We start from the raw sequence: 23,465 nt of genomic DNA on the forward strand, positions 1-23,465 counted from the left end.
ATGAAGTACAAAGGCTTCTTTAGAGAAAAGATGTGATAATTTCTCCATTATTAGGCACAGCAGTAGCCTCAGTTGAATAAAAATTGAGAAAACTTATAGAGTTTTACAGAAGATGAGCTGTACCAGAAATCCATGTCACAGAACGTCAAGATGAGAATACAATAATTTAATCTGTATCCTAAAAAGTAGATGGTTAAAATAGACAAGATAGGTGTTTCTCTTCAGTCAACAACCAAGTCAGCTAAGAAACCCTAGGCCAAATGACTTCTAATATTCACAGTTTCATTACCAAAATTATTACAGCATGAAGATATTCTCATTAGTTACACTAGCTACATTATAACTGTAAGTACTGTTAAAATACAAAGCAACTAATGCAAATAAGCCACTTCCATCTGGGGAAAAAATTGAGTGAGAAATATATGAGACAGAGTGTTTTGATGTTATCCAGAAGGCTTAGGCGAGAAAGCTATTTCAACAGAAGATTATATCACTACTCTGTGTACCGTCAGGGGAAAAAAATTAGGAATATTTCTTCATCCAAAAGCAATGACTGCTTTTCCAACAGACAGTCTGCTCAAAGGAAACTCTGACCATTAGTTTCCTTCCAAATAGCCCTTCACCACTAGTGAAGATGAAAACCTTTCTTCTGGATTCTCTTCCTCTTGATATCCCATCTTCTTTCAGCCTTTGAAATAAACAGAGTCAACAGGACAGCCCACACCCACTACAACCCTGTCAGGAACCTTGACGAAACAAATAGCCTTCAGCTGTCTTGACAAGCCTCTCCCAGAGTCTACATCTACACCTTCTGACTGGAGCCTCCATTTAACCTCACATCTGTGCCTTTAGTCTCTGCTTTGCTACATCATAGGTGCACTTGCCCCTCCTGTGCCTGAATTATTGTTTGGATTAATTTCCCTCTGGTGCCAGGGGACAGCACTGTATTGCCAAGGTCACTGCTTGGCCTGCCTCGTGGCTGCTTTCCTCAAACCTGCTTTTGGGAAACATTCTCTTCTTGCTGCTACTTGACCTTCCCATGATGAAAAGACACTTGCCTGCCTAAAAGAGCCCCACTTGTCCTTACAAATATGTCTGTAACTTCTGCTTCTAGAAGGCCTCCTTAGTAACAGTCCTTAAATGCTTCTCTGATCTGTCTCATCCAATAACATCTAACAGGTTTGTAAATGGTTGCAGTGAGTAACTCAATTCAACTTAAAAAAATTCAACAAGATATAATATTCCCTGACCATTTCCAAGTATGTATTATGAATCAGAGTGGGAACATACCAAAATTTTTGATGCACCCTCAAAACATGCCACCTTATTAGTGATGCATTACATACATACCCAAGATTCATATTGACTGGATTCTGGGAGAAGGGCAATGAAAAGGATTAAGAATTAGATCTTTGCTGCCATACTCACTGCATAGATTCCTATTAAACTTTTCTACTTTTTTTGTCTCAAAGACAAAGGGTGTCTCAAAACAGTCAGATACAAGAGGAAGTGTTTGGTACTGTCTTATCTGCATTGAAAAATGGTTATCCCGAGAGTTGAAACAGCAAGTACTCCTCTTGCTCTATGCTATGCCTGTTGTTTGTCTCCCGATCCTCTGCTCTCTGATTCAAATGGCCACTTTTGAGCTTAAACATGGATCTGGGATGATCTTCTGGGTTTTCTCGGAACTGACTAATGCCAAATATTTATTTTAAAAACAAAATATATTTACCTCACTGGGAGTGGGGGCTGCATGTTCCAGATGTTACAGATTCTGTCAGTTCTATGCACAAATAGTGATTTCGGAGCATAATTTTACATCCCAAATTTGCTACATTTTGCATCAGTATTTTCCTTTAAGGTCTAGCAACAATCTAAAATTTTATATTAACAAGCACAAGCATAATATATTTCAGTTTCTGCCATTCTTAAATATTACACACCATTTCAATGCTTTTGAAACCCAAACTATGACAAAGCCTGTTGTTGTTTTCACCTGACCTTTTGCCACCCTCTAAAGCATCCAAAGATCTTGCCAGCTCTGGACTAATTTGAACAGGCTATAGTTAACAGGTTAGCTATGTTGTTTCCAGCACTGGTAATTTAGCTAGTACATTCCATGAGGCAGACATATATTAATTTGTTGACATTTGCCAATAAATGCTATTTAGGTTTACTGTGATGTTACAATGATTCTACACTGAAATCGGGAGATAAAACATGGTCTCAAATGAGTTGAGTACATGAGTCTTAACTAAAAAAACATTTTCCTCATGCAAGGTTATTACAGACTTTATAGTGAAACAGTATAGCTAAATTCTTTAATGCTATCTTAATGTATGACTATGGCAAGAGCACGTATATTTTAACACATTCTCACGTTTACCTGAAAAGAAATTTCCCAAGTTTATCTCAGGAAATATAAACAGCAAACCCTCCCCCTGTCCTGCCACCCCTGCAAAAACAGAACAAAACAAAACAACAAAAAACCCAAAAACAACAACAAAAAAGATAGCTGCTGCTGAACCACAGCCACATATGATTACAGTCTGGTCAAAACTCAGGTTTTTGATAAATATAGCTTTTAGTACCTTAGCAAAACAATTTCTCCTTTTTCTTCACTGCCAGTAAAATTCTGCTAAAATTTGCACCCAGTTTTCTGCAATGCATCATACCTCTTAGTGGAAGACACAGAATGGTAAATCACAATATGTAATTGTCACTTTGAGTGGTTCCCTTAAAGGAACTGATTTAGTTAGAGAAAGCATCAACTTTCGTTTTCCCTCCAGAAGTGATCAGCAGAGTCAAAGATGCAGCTTGCATTTCTGGCTCTCAGTGCAGTGAGCAGTTTGGTGGTGTAGCCATACCCTACCAGGAGCTGCCAGCCTGTACAGTGCACGGTAAACCTGAGAGGGGCTGGACCATGGAAGTCCTTGGCTGCTCTTTACAGATGTCTGCTCTGCTACACTACTGTACTAATCCTAAAACCAAAAAGGTGGAGGGAGTTACCTTTTTAAATGCAGTCTGTGGAGTTACTTTGCAGTTTAGTTGCACCACAACAGCTGAGAAGCAGGTAAAACTGCAGGGAATTGCAAGGTTTAATCAGGACTGTTATTTCTTGAGCTACAGTGTCTAGTTGAAAGCCTTGTGTTGTCAGGCTGGAGTAAGCCAAATGACCTAGTCAATGACTACCCTGCTAAAAAATCTCTTAGTTTTTTTTGTTTTGTTTTGTTTTGTTTTTTTCCCAGGAAACTAAACAAATTAGTTCCTACTAGAAGTAGTACTGTATATTATTCTCAACAATATAATGTATCTGGTTACATAAACATAACGTATTAGAAAGAACTGGGGTTTTAGGAGAAGAGTTACCTGAAAAACAATAATGTATCAAATTATTCCATGTAAATACGAGCTACATAAAATGGATAATAGGTCCTCATTGAATAGAGAGAAGCTTAGAAGACCTTTTAGCTGCCAAATATTAATTTATGTCATAAACACTCAAAACCATGGAATTACAATTACAACTCAAAACACAGAAACAGGTAATGTGGTTTTGGTTTGCTTTTGTAGTGTAAGCAAGCGTTAGCAATACAGACAACAAAAGTATCAATAAGAGAAAAATACAGTAAGTGTTAGTTTCTTTAAACTTGATAGAATAACATCAAAACCACGTAATTTTTAGCAAAATATGGTGTTGCTAAAACCAGATAAACATAGCTTGTTTAAAATAGATCAGGTTGACTAATTGCGTCTGTCTACTTGTATTTGTACGCTGAGCAGACAAAACATTGCCCACCCGGGCCCTGATGCTATAATTGGATCTGTGCATAAAGATATCTGTTCTTCCTCGAAGTTCTATCTAATTAAATTACACTATATACCTCTTTAAAGTAAACAAGACCATCAGTCAGTTTATATATCCATATAAAAGAGGCAGCTGGAAACAACACATCCATTCAATACAATCACACACACCTAATTTATAGTCAGCACAACTCCATAGACTTCCCTAAAGTTGTAAAAAACATGAATTTGACATAGCTCAGGAAGAATACAATGTAAATTAATGAGAAAAAGAGAAAAAGCAACAGACATAACTAATCAAAGAAGCAAGCAAAAATTAATAAATATAATAAGGGGACCAATTAAAAACAAACACACAAACAAAACCACAAATGAACAAAACCTCTAAACTGAAAACAAACAAAAAACCACTAAAAGTGTGACAGGTGAAGTACGAATAGAACTCCCAAAGCCCAAGTTTGCTTCCTAGAAGTGTTTTCCTTCACATTATCGTTATCTCTCTCTCTCTCCCCTTCACTCCTTGCCTCCCAGGAAGGGAATGATCAAAGTTTTCTTCCTTTCTGTTTTTCCCTACTTGTGTTAGCAACCAGCTCACAGGCCCTATCACAAAGGATTTATTTTCTTTTTCTATTATAACAATCTATCAAAATTTCTATTGGCTTTGTGAATTGCAGTTGAAAGTTAATTTAAAAGCATTCTTCAATGGCAGCAAAGTCTAGATTACTGGCAAAACACACTTATTTCTATTTTTATAGTGTACAGAGCAATTACAGCAGAACCCTTATAGTATTTTTAAATTATGTTGTATATTTAACTTGTAACAAGAAACATGTGTGCTAAGGGATGAAACTGTATGTCATTTTTCACAATCTGACCTCTAAAGAAAAGTTCTTCCAGAGGACTCAAAAATCCTTAATTTTTAGATTTATATACATGTATAAATTTAATCATTAACATATATAAAGTATATTCCAATACATTGGAAATATTGAATATATATATTCTCATATGTGTATATGTATGGTATGTTCTCATATTAGCATATCTAAAATAGATACATCGATAGTCTTACTTCCTTTTCTCATAATAACTGATTAAAATATAATAATTTCTGAGTCTGCTGTTATATCTAAAATTTGGTTTTGACTCTTATGTTAAGACTAAAATTCATTTTTTTTCAAACAACTACTTCCCAAAGTACTTCTTTGATCATGATGACTTGTCTTGTTCCTGTAGTTAATGGGGGAACAGAAAAGGAAACTTATAGATACTCCTCTGTTCTTAGGAGTGAAGTCTATCAGACTCATAGGACATCCAAGAATTGTCCTGTGACTGTAATCCATTTGATTAAGGCTACACTTTTCTTTAACAACATAGCCCAGAAAAGGAGTTAGCTCAGGGAAGTCCACCATACACAGGACATAACCAGAGGAACAAAATCCCTTGCAGTTACAAGAAACAGAGATGCCACTATCTGGTATCTCCAGAGCACCTCTTGCCCTCGGGTGCACACAGCTCACTTGAACTGCACACGAGTATGTCACCAGACCTTGCCCAGCATCACCCATTCCCGCTCTGCTCTCCAGTCAGGAGACCAGACACCCGTCCTCTGTCCCACCTATGGATTTTGCAGGCACCAGCCTGAGCTGTTACTTTGTTGTTTAGTTATTGCACCCAGGGGATATGGATGTCTCAAACTCTGCTCTGGGAAACCTGGGGTGGAGATGGTGTGGAAGTCAGGTGTTACTGCGAGTAGGGGGATGTAGCTGTGAAGGGGCCTTATCCCAGCTCAGGTGGTGCAAGACTGACTGCCAGAGTGCGTCCTGGTCAAATAGGGAAGTTTCCTTAACATATGGCTCAGTGAATTTACAAACCTACACGTCCAGCTTTTACATGGATGGGGGCTGACCACCTTTTAAAAGTGTAACAGCCAGAGCTGAGGCTGCGCCACATGGAGGGATGGCACAACCAGCATCCAGGTCAGGGCTGGTACCTGAATCTCATCTGGTGGTGCCAGCTGAGTGGCTGGCTTTCTCCCTCTGTCCTGGCTGCTCCAGGTGCCCTGTGGGACCCAAAGGACAGGAGGACACTGGGGCCCTCAAGGGATGCCAAAGTCCCTGACCTGAGGCTGCTGCCCTGAACCTTGCAGCGCTACAGGCTGGGGGAGGAGGGGATAGGAAGCTGACTGGCAGAAAAGGACCTGGGGTGCTGGTTGACAGATGATAGAGCATGAGGCAGTAGTGTGCCCAGCTGGCCAAAAAGGACAATGTCATTTTGGCTTGTACCAGCAATAGTGTGGCCAAGAGGACCAGGACAGTGACCATCCCCCTGAACTGGGCACTGGTGAGACCATGCCTCAAGCCCTGCTTTCAGTTCTGAGCAGGAAAGACACTGAAGCTCTGGAGAGAACCCAGGGAAGGCAAACATAGCTGAGGAAAGGTTTGGAGCACACGTCTTCTGAAGAGTGCCTGAGGGAGATGGGGATATTTAGCCTGGAGAAAAGGAGGCTCAGAGGAGACCTCATCACTCTCTACAGCTCATTGAAAGGAGAGTGTGGCCAGGTCAGGATTGTTCTCTTCTTCCAGGCAGCCAGGAACACGACAAGAGGAAAAGTGTCAGCGGAGGACATTAGGAGGAACTTTTTCACAGAAGGGGAGAATAAAGTTTGGAATACGGCTGCCCAGGGAAGTAGTAGGTCACCGTCCTTGGAGGTGTTTAGCGAAGGACTGGATGTAGTGCCATGGTCTAGCTGACGAGGTGTTCGGTCACAAGTTGGACTCGATGACACCGGAGTCCTTTCCAGTTTAAGCGAGGCTGAGGGACCCACGCCCCGGGGCCACAGCCCGACCGCGCCCCACAGCGGCGGCACCGCCGCACTGCGCAGGCGCCGCGGCGGCAGGGGCCGGGGCGGGGCGCGGGCCCTCGGTGCGCCTGCGCCGCGCCCCGCTCCGGGCGGGGCCGCCCGCCCGCCGGGCCGAGCCGGGGCCGCGCTCCGCCGCCGCGCCGCGGCCGCGCTGAGGGGCGGGCGGCGGCCGCTGGCCGAGGGGAGCGCCCCCGGGGTTCCACCTGGTGCCGCCTGCAGCGGGGCGGGGCGGGGCGGGGCGGTGACCGGGGCATCCCGGCTCCTTCTTCCCCGGAGCAGCGGGGGTGGAGAGAGAGGGGCTGGGGGAGGTCCTCTCCACCCCCGTCGGAGGGAGCGGAGTGAGAGGAAAGGTGGGTGTCGGAGAGGGGCCGGGTTTCGGAGGGGCCGGGCTTGGGGTGGGGATATTCCCGAGGGCTGCTCCGCCAGGTACTTGTGGAAGGAGGAAGCCGGCGGCTGTCGCCGGCCTGGAGTTGAGGGGCCGGACGCTGCCGCGGGGAACTTTGTGGTACTCAGTGCGTGCGGGTCTCGTTTCCGTTCCCTTCCTCTTTCTTTTTCTCCCAGGGCGGCCGAGGTCTCCTTTTCCCCAGGGCCGGCGCCGGCGCCGCGGGGGCCGTGGCCCCGCGCCCGGGCCGGGATGCGCCGGGCGGGAGGCGCCGCTCCGCTCCGTGGCGGCCGCCGCGCGGGCCTGCGCTTGCCCGGGCTTTCAACTTTATCGCGGAGTTACCCCTGCTACGGTGGTAAAAAAATCCTTTGGCGCGCAGGATCCTTAGCGGTGGATCGCGATGAGGTTTTGGGTATTTGCGGTTTCACGTGGTAGCTGAAGTTTGGTGCCCCGAGTCTGTAGCCGAGAAAACGTGGAGCCGCTGCTATTTGCCTTCTCGCTGGTGCTTGGTAGAAGTGCATATGTGGAGGCCAACTGATTGACATCTATTCTGCTGGGTTAATCAATAATCAGAATGGTTATTCATATAATGGATTTTTATAGACCTTACTGAAAGCCTTAAATATGCAGCAGATTGTTGCAGGGATGAAGTTTCTACAGCTTTGTCGTACACGGAAGATAAAAATATTTTTCACAAGTCTGAATTATTGTTCTCCCATTGCTGGCATAGTGTGAAGGTAGCTGGCTGTTGTATGACTTGATAGTTTCTCAACTTGAAACTAAGTAATAAGTCCAAGTTTATTGTGTATATTGCTAACTTCCCTTGCTGCTTTTTAAGTGAACATTTGATTGGCCATGGTGGGAAATTCAACTGTCCTAGGAAACTAACCATGCCTAATGTTTATTTTTTTCAATGTAACCATATGCAGAGGTGACTATAGAAATGTTCACAGAAGTCAGCGGTTACAGCTTCACGCAAAGATGTCACTGTTACACTAACTTAAACGTGCATCCTGCCTCCAGGTTACGTGTAAAAGCTTTGCTGTTCTTAAACTCTAGGTATTGTGATACAGAAGTTAAGGCTTCTTTGTTCCTTGTGATTCAAAAAACTTCGTGACATCTTTTAACACACTGTGGTAGTAGAAGCCTTTACAGGGAGACATGTTGATGAGAACAGTCTCTTAAAAATGCTGATTAATCAAACAGCAAATAGTTTTAAGAGGTATATTTTTGAAAAATTGAATAAAAAAATTATACTGAGTAATTCTGCTGTGATCAGCATTTTTTTCACATTTACTTTAAAACTTTAAGAGAAAATTAAGAAAGTTCTCGTTGGAGTGAGAATATTTATTAAAATTAATTTGTCAAATTTGTTTGTGGAGGAACTTGTAATTTTGTTTTTTTCTTTGTTCTATTTGAGAATACAGGTTTTTTTTTTTTTTTCCCTTAAGTTGTGGAATTACTATCTAATGTGAATGCATAATTCCTATGCTGTCATAGAACTAGTATGATGATCCCTTTTCCTAAGTATTTTTTTTTTAATTTTCAAAAGCATTTTATTATTTCAGTTGAGAAAGGAGGGAAGAAGAGTCATATGTCAGTTTGTGTACTGCCCTGAAATACTAATAAAGATAAGTTAATGTTGACATTGTTTCTGGTTTGGGTAGAAACGATGCAGGTAAAATGTATGTAGTTCTTAAACTGTACAAGCCTAACATTACAAAGTAGAACTTTCCTATTAAACTTTCTTTTGAGAGAGTGAAACAAAGACTATAGACGTATTAAAGGTAATTCAACTGAGTGTTTTTAAAGAAATTTTCTGAAGTAGAGCCTGTTTCAGTGAAGATACAGATGGTTGGTGATAGCTGCAAGTTTGGGTATGCTGTGAGATGCTAAGTGCTGCCTGTGACACTTCAGGAGGACTTGGGTGATTTGGGAATGTTCTTTTTTTGTTAGAAGATGCTAAATACTTCTGAGAATTGAATGTCATTGGTTGATCTCCAAACTGCTAGTTGAAAATGCAAGCTATTGAGATATTGGTTAAAACTGCCCTAGTAAACTTGAAGTAAAACAATTTTTCATAAGATGTCTTGTGACTTTTTATTTTCATGGGCACTTAGTCAAAAAGAAAAAAAAAATAAAAGAAGAAAAACTACACTTCCATGCTGCTTTAATAGAGAAATGAAATAGAGGCATCAATTTCTTTCTGTGGAATGCCGAGGCTAATTGAGATGAAAATCTTATATTTAATAAGGGTGAGAATATGAAAAAGTAAACACAGATAAATATTTTTTATTAGAATCAGTCCTATGGCAAAGAAATTGGTTCTTAATTTAAGCTTATTATTTTAGCAGGAATATGTGACTCAAATTAAACTTATAAAAGTCAAAGAAAGCAGAGTGGTGTGAACTGTAATTTTTTTTGTTGGCTATGAAAAGCAAACCAGATATGTACCTAGACCTATGGGTGTTTATGGATGAGGTTAGTGGCCTCCTTGTGGGTTAGTAAGGGGGGAACTCAGGAACACTAAACTCAGGAACACAGCAGCGGTATTTTATTTTCAAATAAAATTCAGTAATTCTGGTACCAGATTAAATCTTCAGGTAACAAGACTTTGGAATTCTGGAAGATGACGCTCAAGCTTTTAAAGAGTTGTCAACCGCTTCCTTCTTATCATCCATAGATTTCTGGCTTAGAAGCCTTTTAAAAAAATTATATTCTACATAGAATTACATTTTTTTTTTTCCTATAGTTGCTTCATAAATACCTGTTTTTAACCCACTTTGAGTTATGTGCTTGTGGAAAACATGTAGTATAGCCTAGTATGAATGAAGTTATCTCTCCTTCTGAGCTTGCTGTTCATTCTTAAATCTTGTTTACTACTACTGCCTGATATAATCAGAAATGAAAATTATCTACCACAATCAGAAACATGAAAATAGCAAAATATAAATAAATCTCCTAGTTTCCCTAGTAGTTGTCAAATTGCTGTTCATTTGATTTAGTCTGTAGTCAAGACAATTAATCTGCTTTGTGTACCCTGTCTGAGGAGATAAGCAGTTGATTTGGGTTCTGCGAGGGAGTATTTATCAGGTTTTCTGCTGAACTAATCCTGTGTTAAGTGATAAGCACAAGTGTGGGAATTTGTTTTCTGTTGAGGGAGTAAACAAGTTACCCTTTGTCCCTTTAAAAAGGAAAAAAGCCCACAAGTTTCTCTCCTCAGTTTGGTTAAAAGACACCTTATAGGACTAGGACTTCGGAGACCTCACCTCAAACTTAAGGACAGCTAATTGGAGCCAAAAAGTCCTGCCTAAGCAATTCCCTAGAAAAAGAAGAGAACAAAAGAAGTAAAATAACTTTTGTGAAGTGGTTTAACAGGAGCAAGAGCCTCTTGCCCTGACTCGGCTTTTCTCTGTGGAGAGCTTTTTTATTTTTACCTTTTATTAAAACTTTGTTTCCAACACTATCACAAAAGCCATCCTACTTCTTTTATGCCACCTGAAGTAGTTGAGCTATCAAAGGTATAATTCTTATCTCTGAGAGCTTATAAGACCAAGCTTGAAACGAGAAAAAGCATTATGCAAGTGTGTGTCAGCTTTCTTTTAGAGAATATTCATTTGTCCTAATGTGTCAAAACATGAGGATGAGAGTTAGTTATATCATGAAATTACACCTGCAGCTCTTTTAAGTTGCAGTTCTTAATTCTTTTGCACTCATTAACTATTGCATGTAACTGCACTTCTGCTTTTGGTTTTCGTGCTTTTGACCATTGTATATATTTTGTACTTAACAGTTTCATTTGGTGCTGCATATTTTGAATGAATGACTATATTTAAGAGACTTTTTTTCCTTTTCTCATTTCAGCATGTGAAAATTGTGCCTATTTCTTCAGGTCTGTGGTCGTGAGTTTTACATTGGAATTAGAGGAAGCATTTTTGACACTCTTTACAGAGCAGGTAAGTGAAAAAGTATTTTGTCTACTCCTGTTGATACCATTCTTCCCTGCTTTGCTGTTTTTCTCTTGGCTGAAGTTGTTGAAACTCAGGTCTGCTGCCACAAGAGCAGCACCATCCTCAACAGTGCATTTCTGCACCTCCTTCGTAGTGTAGCAACTGCCATATGTGAACTGCATGGTGAAATGAATTATTCTGGTACCATGCTGCCTTGCAGTTGATAGTCACTGCAGTGAGAGCTGTGAAAACACATGGGTGAGGAATGACATGACTTCCTTTGCTCACTCTAGCCATAGAACAGCTTAAACTGATCAGGAAGCCACAGGAAGCCTGAATTTCTTGTGAAAGCCAATGGAATGAATGCTTATATGATTCAATAAACCAACCACTAGCTTTGCAATTAACTTCCTTAATCACACTGAAGTACTAGTTATTTAACTTGTTGCCATTATTATTCATTAAAAGACATGGTCTATTACAAGGGCATTTAAAGTCAAGGAGAAGATTCTTTCTGCACAGTGAGGGAATCAAAATTGTGTTTGCATATGTGCACTCTGTAAAAGTGTGCATACTTCAAAGAGCTGCAGAGGTGTATGGTGGGCTCTGTGCTCTCTGTTAGGATTTTACTATTTAAATGAGATGTTACTATTTTCTTGAGAGGTGGTTGCATTAGTCACGGGAATAAGGATGATCCAAAACCAGTTCACATATAGGCAGAAATCAAATCCTGACCTTATTATCTGCTTTGGGTGGGACCAGACTGTATGGCAAAAGCAGGGAGTGGTAACCTTATCCTTGTTTGTAGGTTGAATGGTAGCTACAACTGAAGTGGCACATGAGAAGGATGTGACAAAATTTTAGAGTATTGCTCCAGCTTTTGATCCATCTTACTAGGTGATTCCTAGACTGCACTACTTTGGAAAAGATAAAAAAGATTTTTAAAGCAAGAATTCAAGGCACATTTTTGCAAATGTTCAGGGTGATAACATACTTCAAGGGCTGCATTTGAATGTGTAAATCATGCTTCAACAATTTTGAGATACAGACTCCCCTGTCTTAAAGATCTTTTCCAACCTAACTGATTCTATGATTCTCTATGTCTTCAGCCTTTTAACCATAGTGTTTTCTAGGCTAAACACAAATACTGTTTGGAAGTCAGCATGAAATGTTTGATGGTGCAGTGATCCCAAAGACCACTGAAAATGAAAAGAATATAACATCCAGTATTTTATTGACTTGTAACATTAAGAGGTGATGTAGTTGAATTAATAAATTGTGTGTAATCCCTCTTGCTGTTTTTAGGCTTTCTTTGTCTTATTTATTGTACTCAGCTTAATTAGGTTTTTTTCCTCTATTTTCCATTTCTTTAGGTTTTTTGCTGGTTCACTTCCTCATTTTATTACACATGATACTGAATTAATTTTCTTATTCTTTTGATTTTTCAGTTCATCCGTTTCTATTTTCTAGTCTCTAAAATTTGTCTTTCTTGCTCTATGTATACAGACAAGCTGTTTGTTCTGGTCTTGTGGTACCAGGAAAACTACTTTAGCTTCACATCTGGTCCTTCCCCTTCATTTCATTTATCTGTTGTCCAAGATTAAAAAAAAAACGTTTTCCAATTACCATCTAAGTGGGAGTTGCCTTAGGGCAGTTTTCCTTATCTGCTGTTAATGGCCCCATCAATGCCTGGCCACATGACTCAGAGATAACACTGTCCAGGAGGAGGAAGTGATTAAGGACACACCTTGTGACTCATAATAACACCTTGTGAGATGCTCTGCCCAAGGGGAGGAGCTAGGCATTCCCACCTGGATAAAACTGGAGATTTCTAGACAGGGGGGAGCCTTTTCACAGGTTCTCTGAGAAGACACAGCAAATACATCTGCCATCCCAAGAGGACTGCAGCTACTCCAATTCGGACTGCTACCAGCACGCTGGCCAGGTTGTATTCTGACTTTGTCAGTAGCCTTTCCCTTTGTATTATTGCATGTATTTTTGTCCTTTTCCCCTTTTCCCAATAAATTGTATTTCTGACTTGGAGTCTCTCACTGGTTTTGCTTTCAAACCAGAACATATTATTGGCGCCCAATGTGGGGCAAGAAAGTACTGAGAGAAGTCAGAATTACAATCTTGTATTGTAGAGAGTACCTATTCACTATGATGCTTAACATGCTTTTTTGGGTCTTATACCTAACTCTCTATATTTTCCCGAATGTGGGGAATTATTTGGCAATTGTAATGCTCATGTGTAGACCAGGGTATGGTATGAGAATTGCTTTATTGGTCTACTATGTCTATTGCATTATGACCTCTGAGGCAATGAACATGATTTGGAATATGTACTCAATTCTGTTTGCTTGTCCTAATCTAGGCTGCTACGTCTGGGGCCTCGGCAACCTCACCCAGCCCCTGGGGGGAGGGGTAAAGATTGAGGTTTTCAAACCTTTCAAGCTTGACACAGCAGTTTTGAAAATGTTGTTCCCTCTGGATGCCAAGGACAGCGTAATGTTGTTGTTAGTTCTTCTTTGTCTTCTCTGCACAGTCTGCAACATGCTTAGAAACAAAACACTACATAGTGTGATGCAGCGTCTTCTTGAGGAAGAGGAAACAAGAAGCAAAGCAGCAGTGTCCGTGCCTGTACAGAATACCACAACAGCATCCATGTCAACACAGGCTGCCATAGAGAAAGAAGAAACCAAAAGAAAAACAACAGTGTCCGTGTCTACGCAGACTGTCATGGAGGAAGAAACAAAAAGCAAAGCAAAAGTGTCTATGTCTACACAGACTGGCACAGAGGAGGAAGGAACCGAAAGCGCCATCAGCATCTCTACACAAACCATCACCAAACCAGAGCAGCCTGAACCCATAGTAGTTGCCCCCGTTCAGAAGAAGAAATCCAGGAGCAAATCAGTCCGCATAGTGACTGATGAGGACACTGCAGGACCCTCGCACCCAGCGGAAGAGACAGAACCAGAGATCATCACTCGCTCTCTATCCCTGGGTGAGCTACGTGACCTGCGGAGAGAACTCACCTGCCAGACAAATGAGTCCATCCTGACCTGGCTTCTCCGCATCTGGGACGCTGCAGCCAATGACACCATTCTGGATGGAAGTGAGGCCAGGCAACCGGGATCACTATCCCGGGATGTGGTCATTGACCAGGGGATTGGGAGAACCCAAGAAACTCTCAGCCTCTGGCGGCGACTGCTTGCAAGTGTGAGGGACAGATACCTTTGTAAAGAAGACTTCCAGGTGCTCCAAGGAAAATGGAATACCATGGAACAAGGTATCCGATGCCTGAGGGAATTGGCTGTGTTGGAGATAATTTTCGCAGAAGACGAGAGATTTCCTAAGAGTCCAGACTGTGTCCAGTGCACATCACAAATGTGGTTGAGATTTGCACAGCTTGGACCAGAGATGTACTCTCGTTACCTGGCAACACTGCAGTGAAGGCGAGGACAGGGTGGGCGTCTTAGCCAATAAATTAAGAATTTACAAGGATACGGTCACTGCCCCATTTCGTACCCATGTCTCGTCCATGGAAACAAGGTTGGCTGAGCAATTCCGGGACTTGATTGAAGAGAGTCATAAGAAACTAAAAAAGGAACTTAAGGAAGAAGGCTACCATATTTCACCAGAACCAAGAAGAATCTCTGCCATTAGGAGCCAGTGCTCCCAAGCCAAGGAGAGAGGATACACTCCATGAGGAAACCTCTGGTTTTTTCTTCAGGAGCATGGAGAAGACATGAGGAAGTGGGATGGAAAACCCACCTCTTCCTTAGCAGCCTGAGTACGTGAACTAAAAAGAACACCTAACACAAAAAGAGTCAATGCTGCTCCAGTCTCTCAAACACAGAGTTCCAGACAATATAAGAATAATGATATAACTGATCCTCTTGAAGGAACCTCAAGAACCTATTTACCAGAAGAGAGCAACGTGTACCATGACCAGGAATAGAGGGGCCCTGCCTCTAGCCAGGTAGAGGACAGGGACAATCGGATCTATTAGACTGTGTGGATTCGATGGCCTGGCACATCTGAACCACAAAAATATACGGCTTTGGTTGACACTGGTGCCCAATGTACCCTGATGCCATCAAGATATGTAGGAGAAGAATCCATTTCTATTTCTGGGGTAACAGGAGGATCCCAGCAGCTTACTGTATTAGAGGCTGAAGTGAGTTTAACTGGGAACGGGTGGCAGAAACACCCCATCGTGACTGGCCCAGAGGCCCCATGCATCCTTGGCATAGACTATCTCAGAAATGGATATTTCAAAGACCCAAAAGGACATCGCTGGGCTTTTGGGATGGCTGCTGTAGAGACAGAAGACATCCGGAAACTGAATACCTTGCCTGGTCTCTCAGATGACCCTTCTGCTGTGGGACTGCTGAGAGTTGAAGAACAGCAGGTACCAATTGCCATGAGAACAGTGCACCGTCGGCAATATTGTACCAGCAGAGACTCTGTGATCCCCATCCATGAGATGATTCGTAAATTGGAGAGCCAAGGGGTGGTCAGCAAGGCCCATTCACCTTTCAACAGCCCTATATGGCCAGTGCGCAAGTCCAGTGGGGAATAGAGACTGATGGTGGACTACCGCGGCCTGAATGAGGTTACACCACCACTGAGCGCTGCCGTGCCAGACATGTTGGAGCTTCAGTACGAGCTGGAGTCCAAGGCAGCAAAGTGGTATGCGACCATCGATATTGCAAATGCCTTCTTCTCCATTCCTTTGGCAACGGAATGCAGACCTCAGTTTGCCTTCACCTGGAAGGGAGTGCAGTACACCTGGAACTGACTGCCCCAGGGGTGGAAACACAGTCCCACCATCTGCCATGGACTGATCCAGGCTGCACTGGAAAAGAACGAGGCTCCCGAACATCTACAGTATATCGATGACATCATTGTGTGGGGGAGCACAGCAGGGGAAGTCTTTGAAAAGGGAGAAAAAATTATCCAGATTTTACTGAAAGCTGGTTTTGCCATTAAACGAAGCAAGGTTAAGGGACCAGCTCAAGAAATTCAGTTTCTAGGAGTCAAGTGGCAAGATGGATGTCGTCAGATCCCGACAGAAATAATCGACAAGATCACCGCTATGTCTCCACCTACCAACAAGAAGGAGACACAAGCTTTCCTAGGTGCCATAGGCTTTTGGAGGATGCACATTCCCGAGTACAGCCAGATTGTGAGCCCTCTTTATCTGGTCATCCGAAAAAAGAATGATTTCCACTGGGGCCCTGAGCAGCAACAAGCCTTCACTCAGATCAAGCAGGAGATCGCTCATGCTGTAGCCCTTGGCCCAGTTAGGACAGGACCAGAGGTCAAGAACGTACTCTACTCTGCAGCTGGGAACCATGGTTTGTCCTGGAGCCTTTGGCAGAAGGTGCCTGGGGAGACTCGGGGTCGACCACTGGGATTTTGGAGCCGGAGCTACAAAGGCTCTGAAGCCAACTACACTCCCACAGAGAAAGAAATCTTGGCTGCCTATGAAGGAGTTTAAGCTGCCTCAGAAGTAATTGGCACTGAAACACAGCTGCTTCTGGCACCCCGACTACCAGTGCTGGGGTGGATGTTTAAAGGAAAGGTTCCTTCTACACATCATGCCACTGATGCCACATGGAGTAAATGGATTGCCCTCATCACTCAGCGTGCCCGTATTGGAAATCCGAATCGCCCTGGGATTCTGGAAATTGTAACAAACTGGCCTGAGGGGGAGACTTTTGGATTGTCTTCTGAAGAAGAGGAGCAAGTGGCACGTGCTGAGGAGGCCCCACCATATAATGAGCTACCAGAAACTGAAAGACAATATGCCCTTTTTATGGATGGTTCCTGCCGAATCATAGGCACTAGCCGGAAATGGAAAGCTGCAGTCTGGAGCCCCACACGACAAGTGGCACAAGCTACTGAGGGACAAGGTGGATCAAGTCAGCTTGCAGAGCTTAAAGCCGTCCAGCTGGCTTTGGATATTGCTGAGCGAGAGAAGTGGTCGAGGCTCTATCTCTACACCGACTCATGGATGGTAGCTAATGCTCTCTGGGGATGGCTAAGTTGCTGGAAAAAGGCTAACTGGCAGCGCAGAGGGAAACGCATCTGGGCCGCCGAGATCTGGCAGGACATTGCCTCCCAAGTAGAGAAGCTGACTGTGAAGATTCGACATGTGGATGCACACATACCCAAGAGTTGGGCTACTGAGGAGCATCACAACAACGTACAGGTAGACCGAGCTGCCAAAGTGAAAATATCACAAGTAGACCTAGATTGGCAGCATAAGGGAGAACTATTCCTAGCTCGTTGGGCCCATGACGCTTCTGGTCATCAGGGGAGAGACGCAACATACCGATGGGCACGAGACCGAGGGGTGGACCTTACTATGGACAGCATCTCACAGGTCATGCACGACTGCAAGACCTGCGCTGCAATCAAACAGGCCAAACGGATGAAGCCTCTGTGGTACGGTGGGCGATGGTTGAAATATAGGTATGGGGAAGCTTGGCAAATTGACTACATCACGCTTCCCCAAACCCGACAAGGCAAGCACTATGTACTGACCATGGTGGAAGCAACCACAGGATGGTTGGAAACCTACCCTGTGCCTCATGCCACTGCCCGGAACACCATCTTAGGCCTAGAAAAACAGGTCTTGTGGAGACACGGCACCCCTGAGAGAATTGAGTCAGACAATGGAACTCATTTCAAGAATGGCCTCATCAACACCTGGGCCAGAGAACATGGGATTGAGTGGATATATCATATCCCCTATCATGCTCCAGCTGCCGGGAAAGTTGAACGATGCAATGGGCTGCTTAAGACCACCCTAAAGGCACTCGGTGGGGGAACTTTCAGGAATTGGGAACTGAACTTGGCAAAAGCTACCTGGATAGTCAACACCCGAGGGTCCATCAATCAAGCTGGTCCTGCCCAATCTGAACCCTTGCAGACAGTGGATGGAGATAAAGTCCCTGTGGTACATATGAAAGGTATTTTAGGAAAGACTGTTTGGATTAATCCCACCCCAGGTAAAGACAAACCCATCCGTGGGATTGTTTTTGCTCAAGGACCCGGTTATACTTGGTGGGTAATGCAGAAGGATGGGCAAACCTGTTGTGTACCACAGGGAAACTTAGTCTTAAGTGGGAACTATGTTTAAGGTTTCATCATGACGAAGATTGAAATAGGAAAAGGGGTGGATAATGTCCAAGATAAAAAAAAAAAAACGTTTTCCAATTCCCATCTGAGTAGGAGTTGCCTTAGGGCAGTTTTCCTTATCTGCTGTTAATGGCCCCATCAATGCCTGGCCACATGACTCAGAGATAACACTGTCCAGGAGGAGGAGGTGATTAAGGACACACCTTGTGACTCATAATAACCCCTTGTGAGATGCTCTGCCCAAGGGGAGGAGCTAGGCATTCCCACCTGGATAAAACTGGAGATTTCTAGACAGAGGGGAGCCTTTTCACAGGTTCTCTGAGACGACACAGCAACTACATCTGCCATCCCAAGAGGACTGCAGCTACTCCAATTCGGACTGCTACCAGCACGCTGGCCAGGTTGTATTCTGACTTTGTCAGTAGCCTTTCCCTTTGTATTATTGCATGTATTTTTGTCCTTTTCCCCTTTTCCCAATAAATTGTATTTCTGACTTGGAGTCTCTCACTGGTTTTGCTTTCAAACCAGAACATCTGTTCTTTCCCAAAACACAATCGGTGTTGAAGTAATTAATCTGAAGTTATTTAGTGTACAGTGTATGACCTTGAATATAGTGGAAACTGTAGTGCAAAACTTAGTTTCTGTGGAGGAAACTTCTTGAACTCAAAAGCGGGTGATACTTTTGGTTTTAATTTGATTTCTGTCAGTAATAGAAACTTTATTCTGTGTAATAAAACCTGGTAGAGAAACTGAGTTGTCTTAATTGTCATTATTTTGAAATCCTGCCATAGAAGAGGAGTCTCTTTCTATATAATTTTCTTCTGCTGTGTACAGCCCTGCTTGTAAATGTACTACAATTTTCTAAACAAATGTATGGGAGTAAATCTGAGTGCTTTAGAAGTGTGAAAATAACTTGTAAATAACTCTTCATTGCTGAATCTTTCCTGCAGTGCTCCATAACATAGTGTCTGTAGGGAAATCGATTTGTTTTGCTTGAGGTAATTTTTGTCTTGCTATCACGTAAGTTTCAATTGCATGTGTGTGTGTATATATATGTATGTACAATAATGGGACTTGCATGTATAGGAAAAGATCACTCTGTCTATACTGGTCCCCTGTTGCATCTGCTCTATATAGTTCATTTTTGGTGTATAGTGGTTGCTCTCTGTAGGGCTGGAGGTTGGACAATAAATGCTGTCTTTGGTGTAGAATCCTGAAGTAACAACAGTATAATTAATTAGAATTTTTTTTATTTTTGTGAACTTTATTTTGGACACATAGGATTCAGCTATTCTGTGTACAAAATTGGTATTTTTAGTGCGTGTGTGTAACAAATGTAACCTAGCATGTTGTGAAGGATGTTACGCTCTCTCAGAGGACCTATTTATCATGGGACTCGTTGCTGTTTCAGCGTGTATCTTTCAATAAGGAGAACAGCTCAGAACACATACACACACACACAAAAAGCAGTGTCTTAGCAGGATCCAAGGTTCTCAAAGCATGTAATCCAAAGACTAGGTTTGAACTGTCCTAGACTGAAAAGTGTTAGTCATTCAAATTTCAACCAAATGGTCAAATTTAAAACTGTAGACTTTCCAAAGATGATAATTTTTTTAATAACTACTATTTTATGAAGCACAGAGTATTAATAGGGTGCATGGATTTAATTATTGATAAAATTTCAGGAGTTGTATTTGCCTTAAAGGTTTTCTTCTCAAAATCATGTTTCCTGTGTAGCTAGTTGTATGTTTTACTGTTAAATAACTTCACAGTATAGTTTAATAAGGGAAAAATAATTTTGTTACCAACTAACTTGTGTGTTCCATTGAGGGGTAGAAGAAATTAAGATTGTTAGAGGATGTATTACTCTGAAGTAAAACTGAAGGGAAAAGTTCATGTTGTGTGACTGACTGATGTAATATTTAGGTGAAGGAATGAGCAAGGAGAAGAACTTGTCCTTGTCCATGTGTAGTGAAAAGGTGAAATGTAGATTTCAACAAAAGATGCATGTTTTCTGGATATGGGTTTGTTGATGCTGGGCTATCTCCTGCATCTGCCAACAGGCTGAGATTATGACTTTCCCCTCATTTGTGCAACTAGTATATTAATACAGAAGTTTTCTTTTAAAGTATGATCCTTACAGGGGCTTGTGTATTGCCAATTTTTTCAAAAAATGTAGTGGAGGTGGGCCCACGAAGCGCAGAGCACTGCATGAGAGAGTTTCTTAGAGTGAGAAACTGACAAGAAACATTGCCAAGGAAGCAGAGAAGAAACCAAATACACGCGAGACATAAAGGACAAGAATTGTGGGGTTCATAGTTGTGACTGTGTTTTCTTGGCATGCAACACTACTCTCCTAGAAAGTGTTAAGGAGTAATTAAAAATTCAACTTGCGAATAAAAATACTGAACCTGTTGTTGATCTTGAGACAAATCTTTAATGGGTTAGAACAATTATTCAACTCATAATTTAAGTGAAATGCATCATCAGACAGAATGTAATGTCTTTCTGACCTCTTTACTTTGAGTGTGCAGTTCTTAGAGCTTTTATTCTTAGATTTAAATGAGTGTTTGTGCATATGAATTTTCCTTAAAAAAAAAAAATTCTTCTCTTTTTGGATGAAATCGTTAATTGTGAAGCAGAAAGTTCAATAGTCAAAAACCATACAGTCAAGAATATGTGTCTTTAGCATCACAGTTAAATTGAGACTGGAAAGATTGTTTTAAAAACAATTTGGTGGAGTCTGAAAATTTGTAAGTTAGGTAAAATGATTACATGCTTTTAAGTTAAATGATTGATCAGTTAAGAGTCAAATATTTTTGGTATCTTCCTATGAATCTGTGATGATTTTTGGATACATGGGAAGTGAGTTTCCTCCCCCCTTCCCCCCCCCAATATTATTTTCTTAAACTAAGCTGTGTATATGTACTTCTGCAAAACAATAGTAATAAAAGTAACAAAAGTAGGTGTCTTTTATGCTGCAAGGTAGAGCTACTGATAAACACTGTGTCCTGGAATCTTCATGTTTTCAGAAGGAACTAGAGTTGAAAATGAATGCTAAAAGGGATGCTTCAGATAGCAATTTTGATTGCTTTTATTTTCTTTCGTCGTGCATGTTAAACTATTTTCTTTGCAAGAGAGAGAATAATCCACAGTTTGTCACATTTTTACTTTTATCACAGTGGGGTTTTTTCTTCCTTTAACGTATTTATCATCACCTTTGTGAAATTTGCTAACATCTTTCAATCTTTTTTTCAATTTTTTTAAATGCATGTTATTACATAGCGTAAGTGTTGTTACAGATCTCTTAGCAGTTAATTTAAATGGAAGAGTATAGCCTTTCTTTTATAGCCTTTCATACAAGCTAGTTCTTTATTTAAAACCACTCCCAGGTTTTGCTGCTACCATATGGTTTGGCATTGGTGTCATGATTTCTTTCAGCTCTTCTTTTTTCTTGATTTTGACTTTAATAATAAATTAGAAACCAGGTTGTCAAGTTATGGTATAAGGCTATGTAAATTTTCTTCTGGCCAAATTCAAGAGCTTAATGGTGGTTTATTTGGGATCCTGGATGTTTATGGCATGACTTGTGCCTAGTGAAGTATAAAATTATGCAAAACCATACATAGTGTGGCATTGTATAGACACATTTGTGACTTGAAGTATAAAACCTTTAAATTTAAAGCCTAGTATCTTCATCTGTACCCTTCATTCTGTATGGTGTTTATTTATAGATATGTTCCCATATTTACTTGCTTATTAAAAATTAGAGTGAAAACTTTTAGTAAGGATTGTGCTGAGTATTCTATTCATAATTTGGAAGAAAAATATGAAAGGAGTGTATTGCAGTAATTTAAGTAAATTTTCTTCACAAAAAAACCTGTGTTAATTCTTGAGGAAAACCTCACATATTTAAGGCTTTAAGCTAACTAGGAAGCATAGACATCAGTCTTTATTTTCAGTAAAGTTTGTAGTTATAGTGTCAGAAAACAGTATTATTGGAAATTGTAAGTTAGTGATGATATCACAAGGAAAAGCAGTCATCCTTGACAGTTTCAAAGAAAGCTCTGCCTCTGTATCATGATGCCTGCTGGATTTTTGGAATATTCAATATGGTGTATTGCTTATTCTTTTGGATGAGCTTAAGGCTTTCGCACTAAGTAGAGGTATTTCTGACTTTAAGAATGAAAATATTTATTTTGTATTAAAAAACTAAGCTTGTCTATCTTAGTTTTTTAGCTCTTGTTAATCACATGCTCAAGGGTGCTTTTGCATATTTTGCATCTTCAAGAGAAAAATGTTATTTCCTTATGTTCTTGCCCTATATCTAGCATAAATGCAAAGTGCATACTGTTTTTATCTTAACATTTTAATTACTCTTACATAACTCTTTGAAGGTGTGCAGTACCTTGTTATCAGTACAGAAGTGAGCTTCAGTAGCTGACAACAGAGGCAGTGGAGAAAGATGTGTTGCTGGCAGGGCCACTGAGCATTCAGGCCTACAGAAGAGCAGCCATCAGTGCTAAGACAGTGCTTCTAAGGTGACTGGTGATCAGCAGCTTGAGCCTGTGTTTGAGGTGGGGGGGTCTTTATAGCAGAGTAAATGAGGCTTGCTTATTTGTGATCGCTGCCTATAATTTATTGCATCTTCAGCTTACTGAAATAGTAGGCTTTATCTATGTAAGGTTAGTTTATTTTTATACAAATATGTGGTTTTGAAATTTCCTGTAGTTTGGCTCCACTTTCTTTGAAATCTTTATTTGGGCACCAACAGCATTGTATTTCATATTAAATCCCCATTTTGGAAGTAGGAACTGCATCTCCTTTGCAAACGTGAAAGAGGAAAAAGGAGTAAATGAACATAGTAATTATCTAAAGACATGCTGCAGAAGTAGAAGATAAAAGAAATTTTCATTCTTGTCATGGCACTTAGCTTTTGTTTTCACAGTCAGGCTCTATAAAAAATAAAGTATCCAGTAGAACAGTTAGTTCAAATATAACTATGGTTTATCACTGGTGTAGCTTGAAATTGTCATGTTTTGAAATTTGCCTTTTTAGGACAAATTCAAAGTAATTAATTAGTTCTGCCATGTAGAATCTTGTAGAAAAATGTACAGTTTAAATTTACATGGATGGAGAGAGGTCCTTATTGAAAGAATTATTTTCCATTAAAATTGCCCATGCTCTTTTTGATAATGATGATCATATTCTTCCTTATTGTTGATATAAAAATAATAGCATAGAAAGATGACTAGTTAAATTCTAGGAGAATGATCAATACAAATATAAGTTTCTCTCCAACTATCCAAGT

At 41.1% G+C, this 23,465-nt stretch overlaps 1 protein-coding gene across 7 annotated transcripts in view; it reads left to right on the forward strand.

The window, feature by feature from the left end:
• The first annotated feature begins 6,863 nt into the window (after positions 1 to 6,863).
• Positions 6,864 to 23,465, forward strand: part of PTBP3 (polypyrimidine tract binding protein 3) — a 51,102-nt gene continuing 34,500 nt past the window's right edge. For 4 of the 7 annotated variants that reach the window (XM_021525027.4, XM_077790082.2, XM_085567149.1 and 1 more), the window contains exons 1-2: positions 6,864 to 7,020; positions 10,917 to 11,008. The gene's annotated coding sequence lies outside the window, so the exon portion shown is untranslated. Of the gene's footprint in view, positions 7,021 to 7,072; positions 7,183 to 10,916; positions 11,009 to 23,465 lie in introns of those variants that run through there. The other 3 variants (XM_077790080.2, XM_085567151.1, XM_085567148.1) reach the window with 2 other exon arrangements.

This window comes from Lonchura striata, chromosome Z (genome assembly GCF_050655825.1).
Source record: "Lonchura striata isolate lonStrDom1 chromosome Z, ASM5065582v1, whole genome shotgun sequence".
Taxonomy (NCBI): domain Eukaryota; kingdom Metazoa; phylum Chordata; class Aves; order Passeriformes; family Estrildidae; genus Lonchura; species Lonchura striata.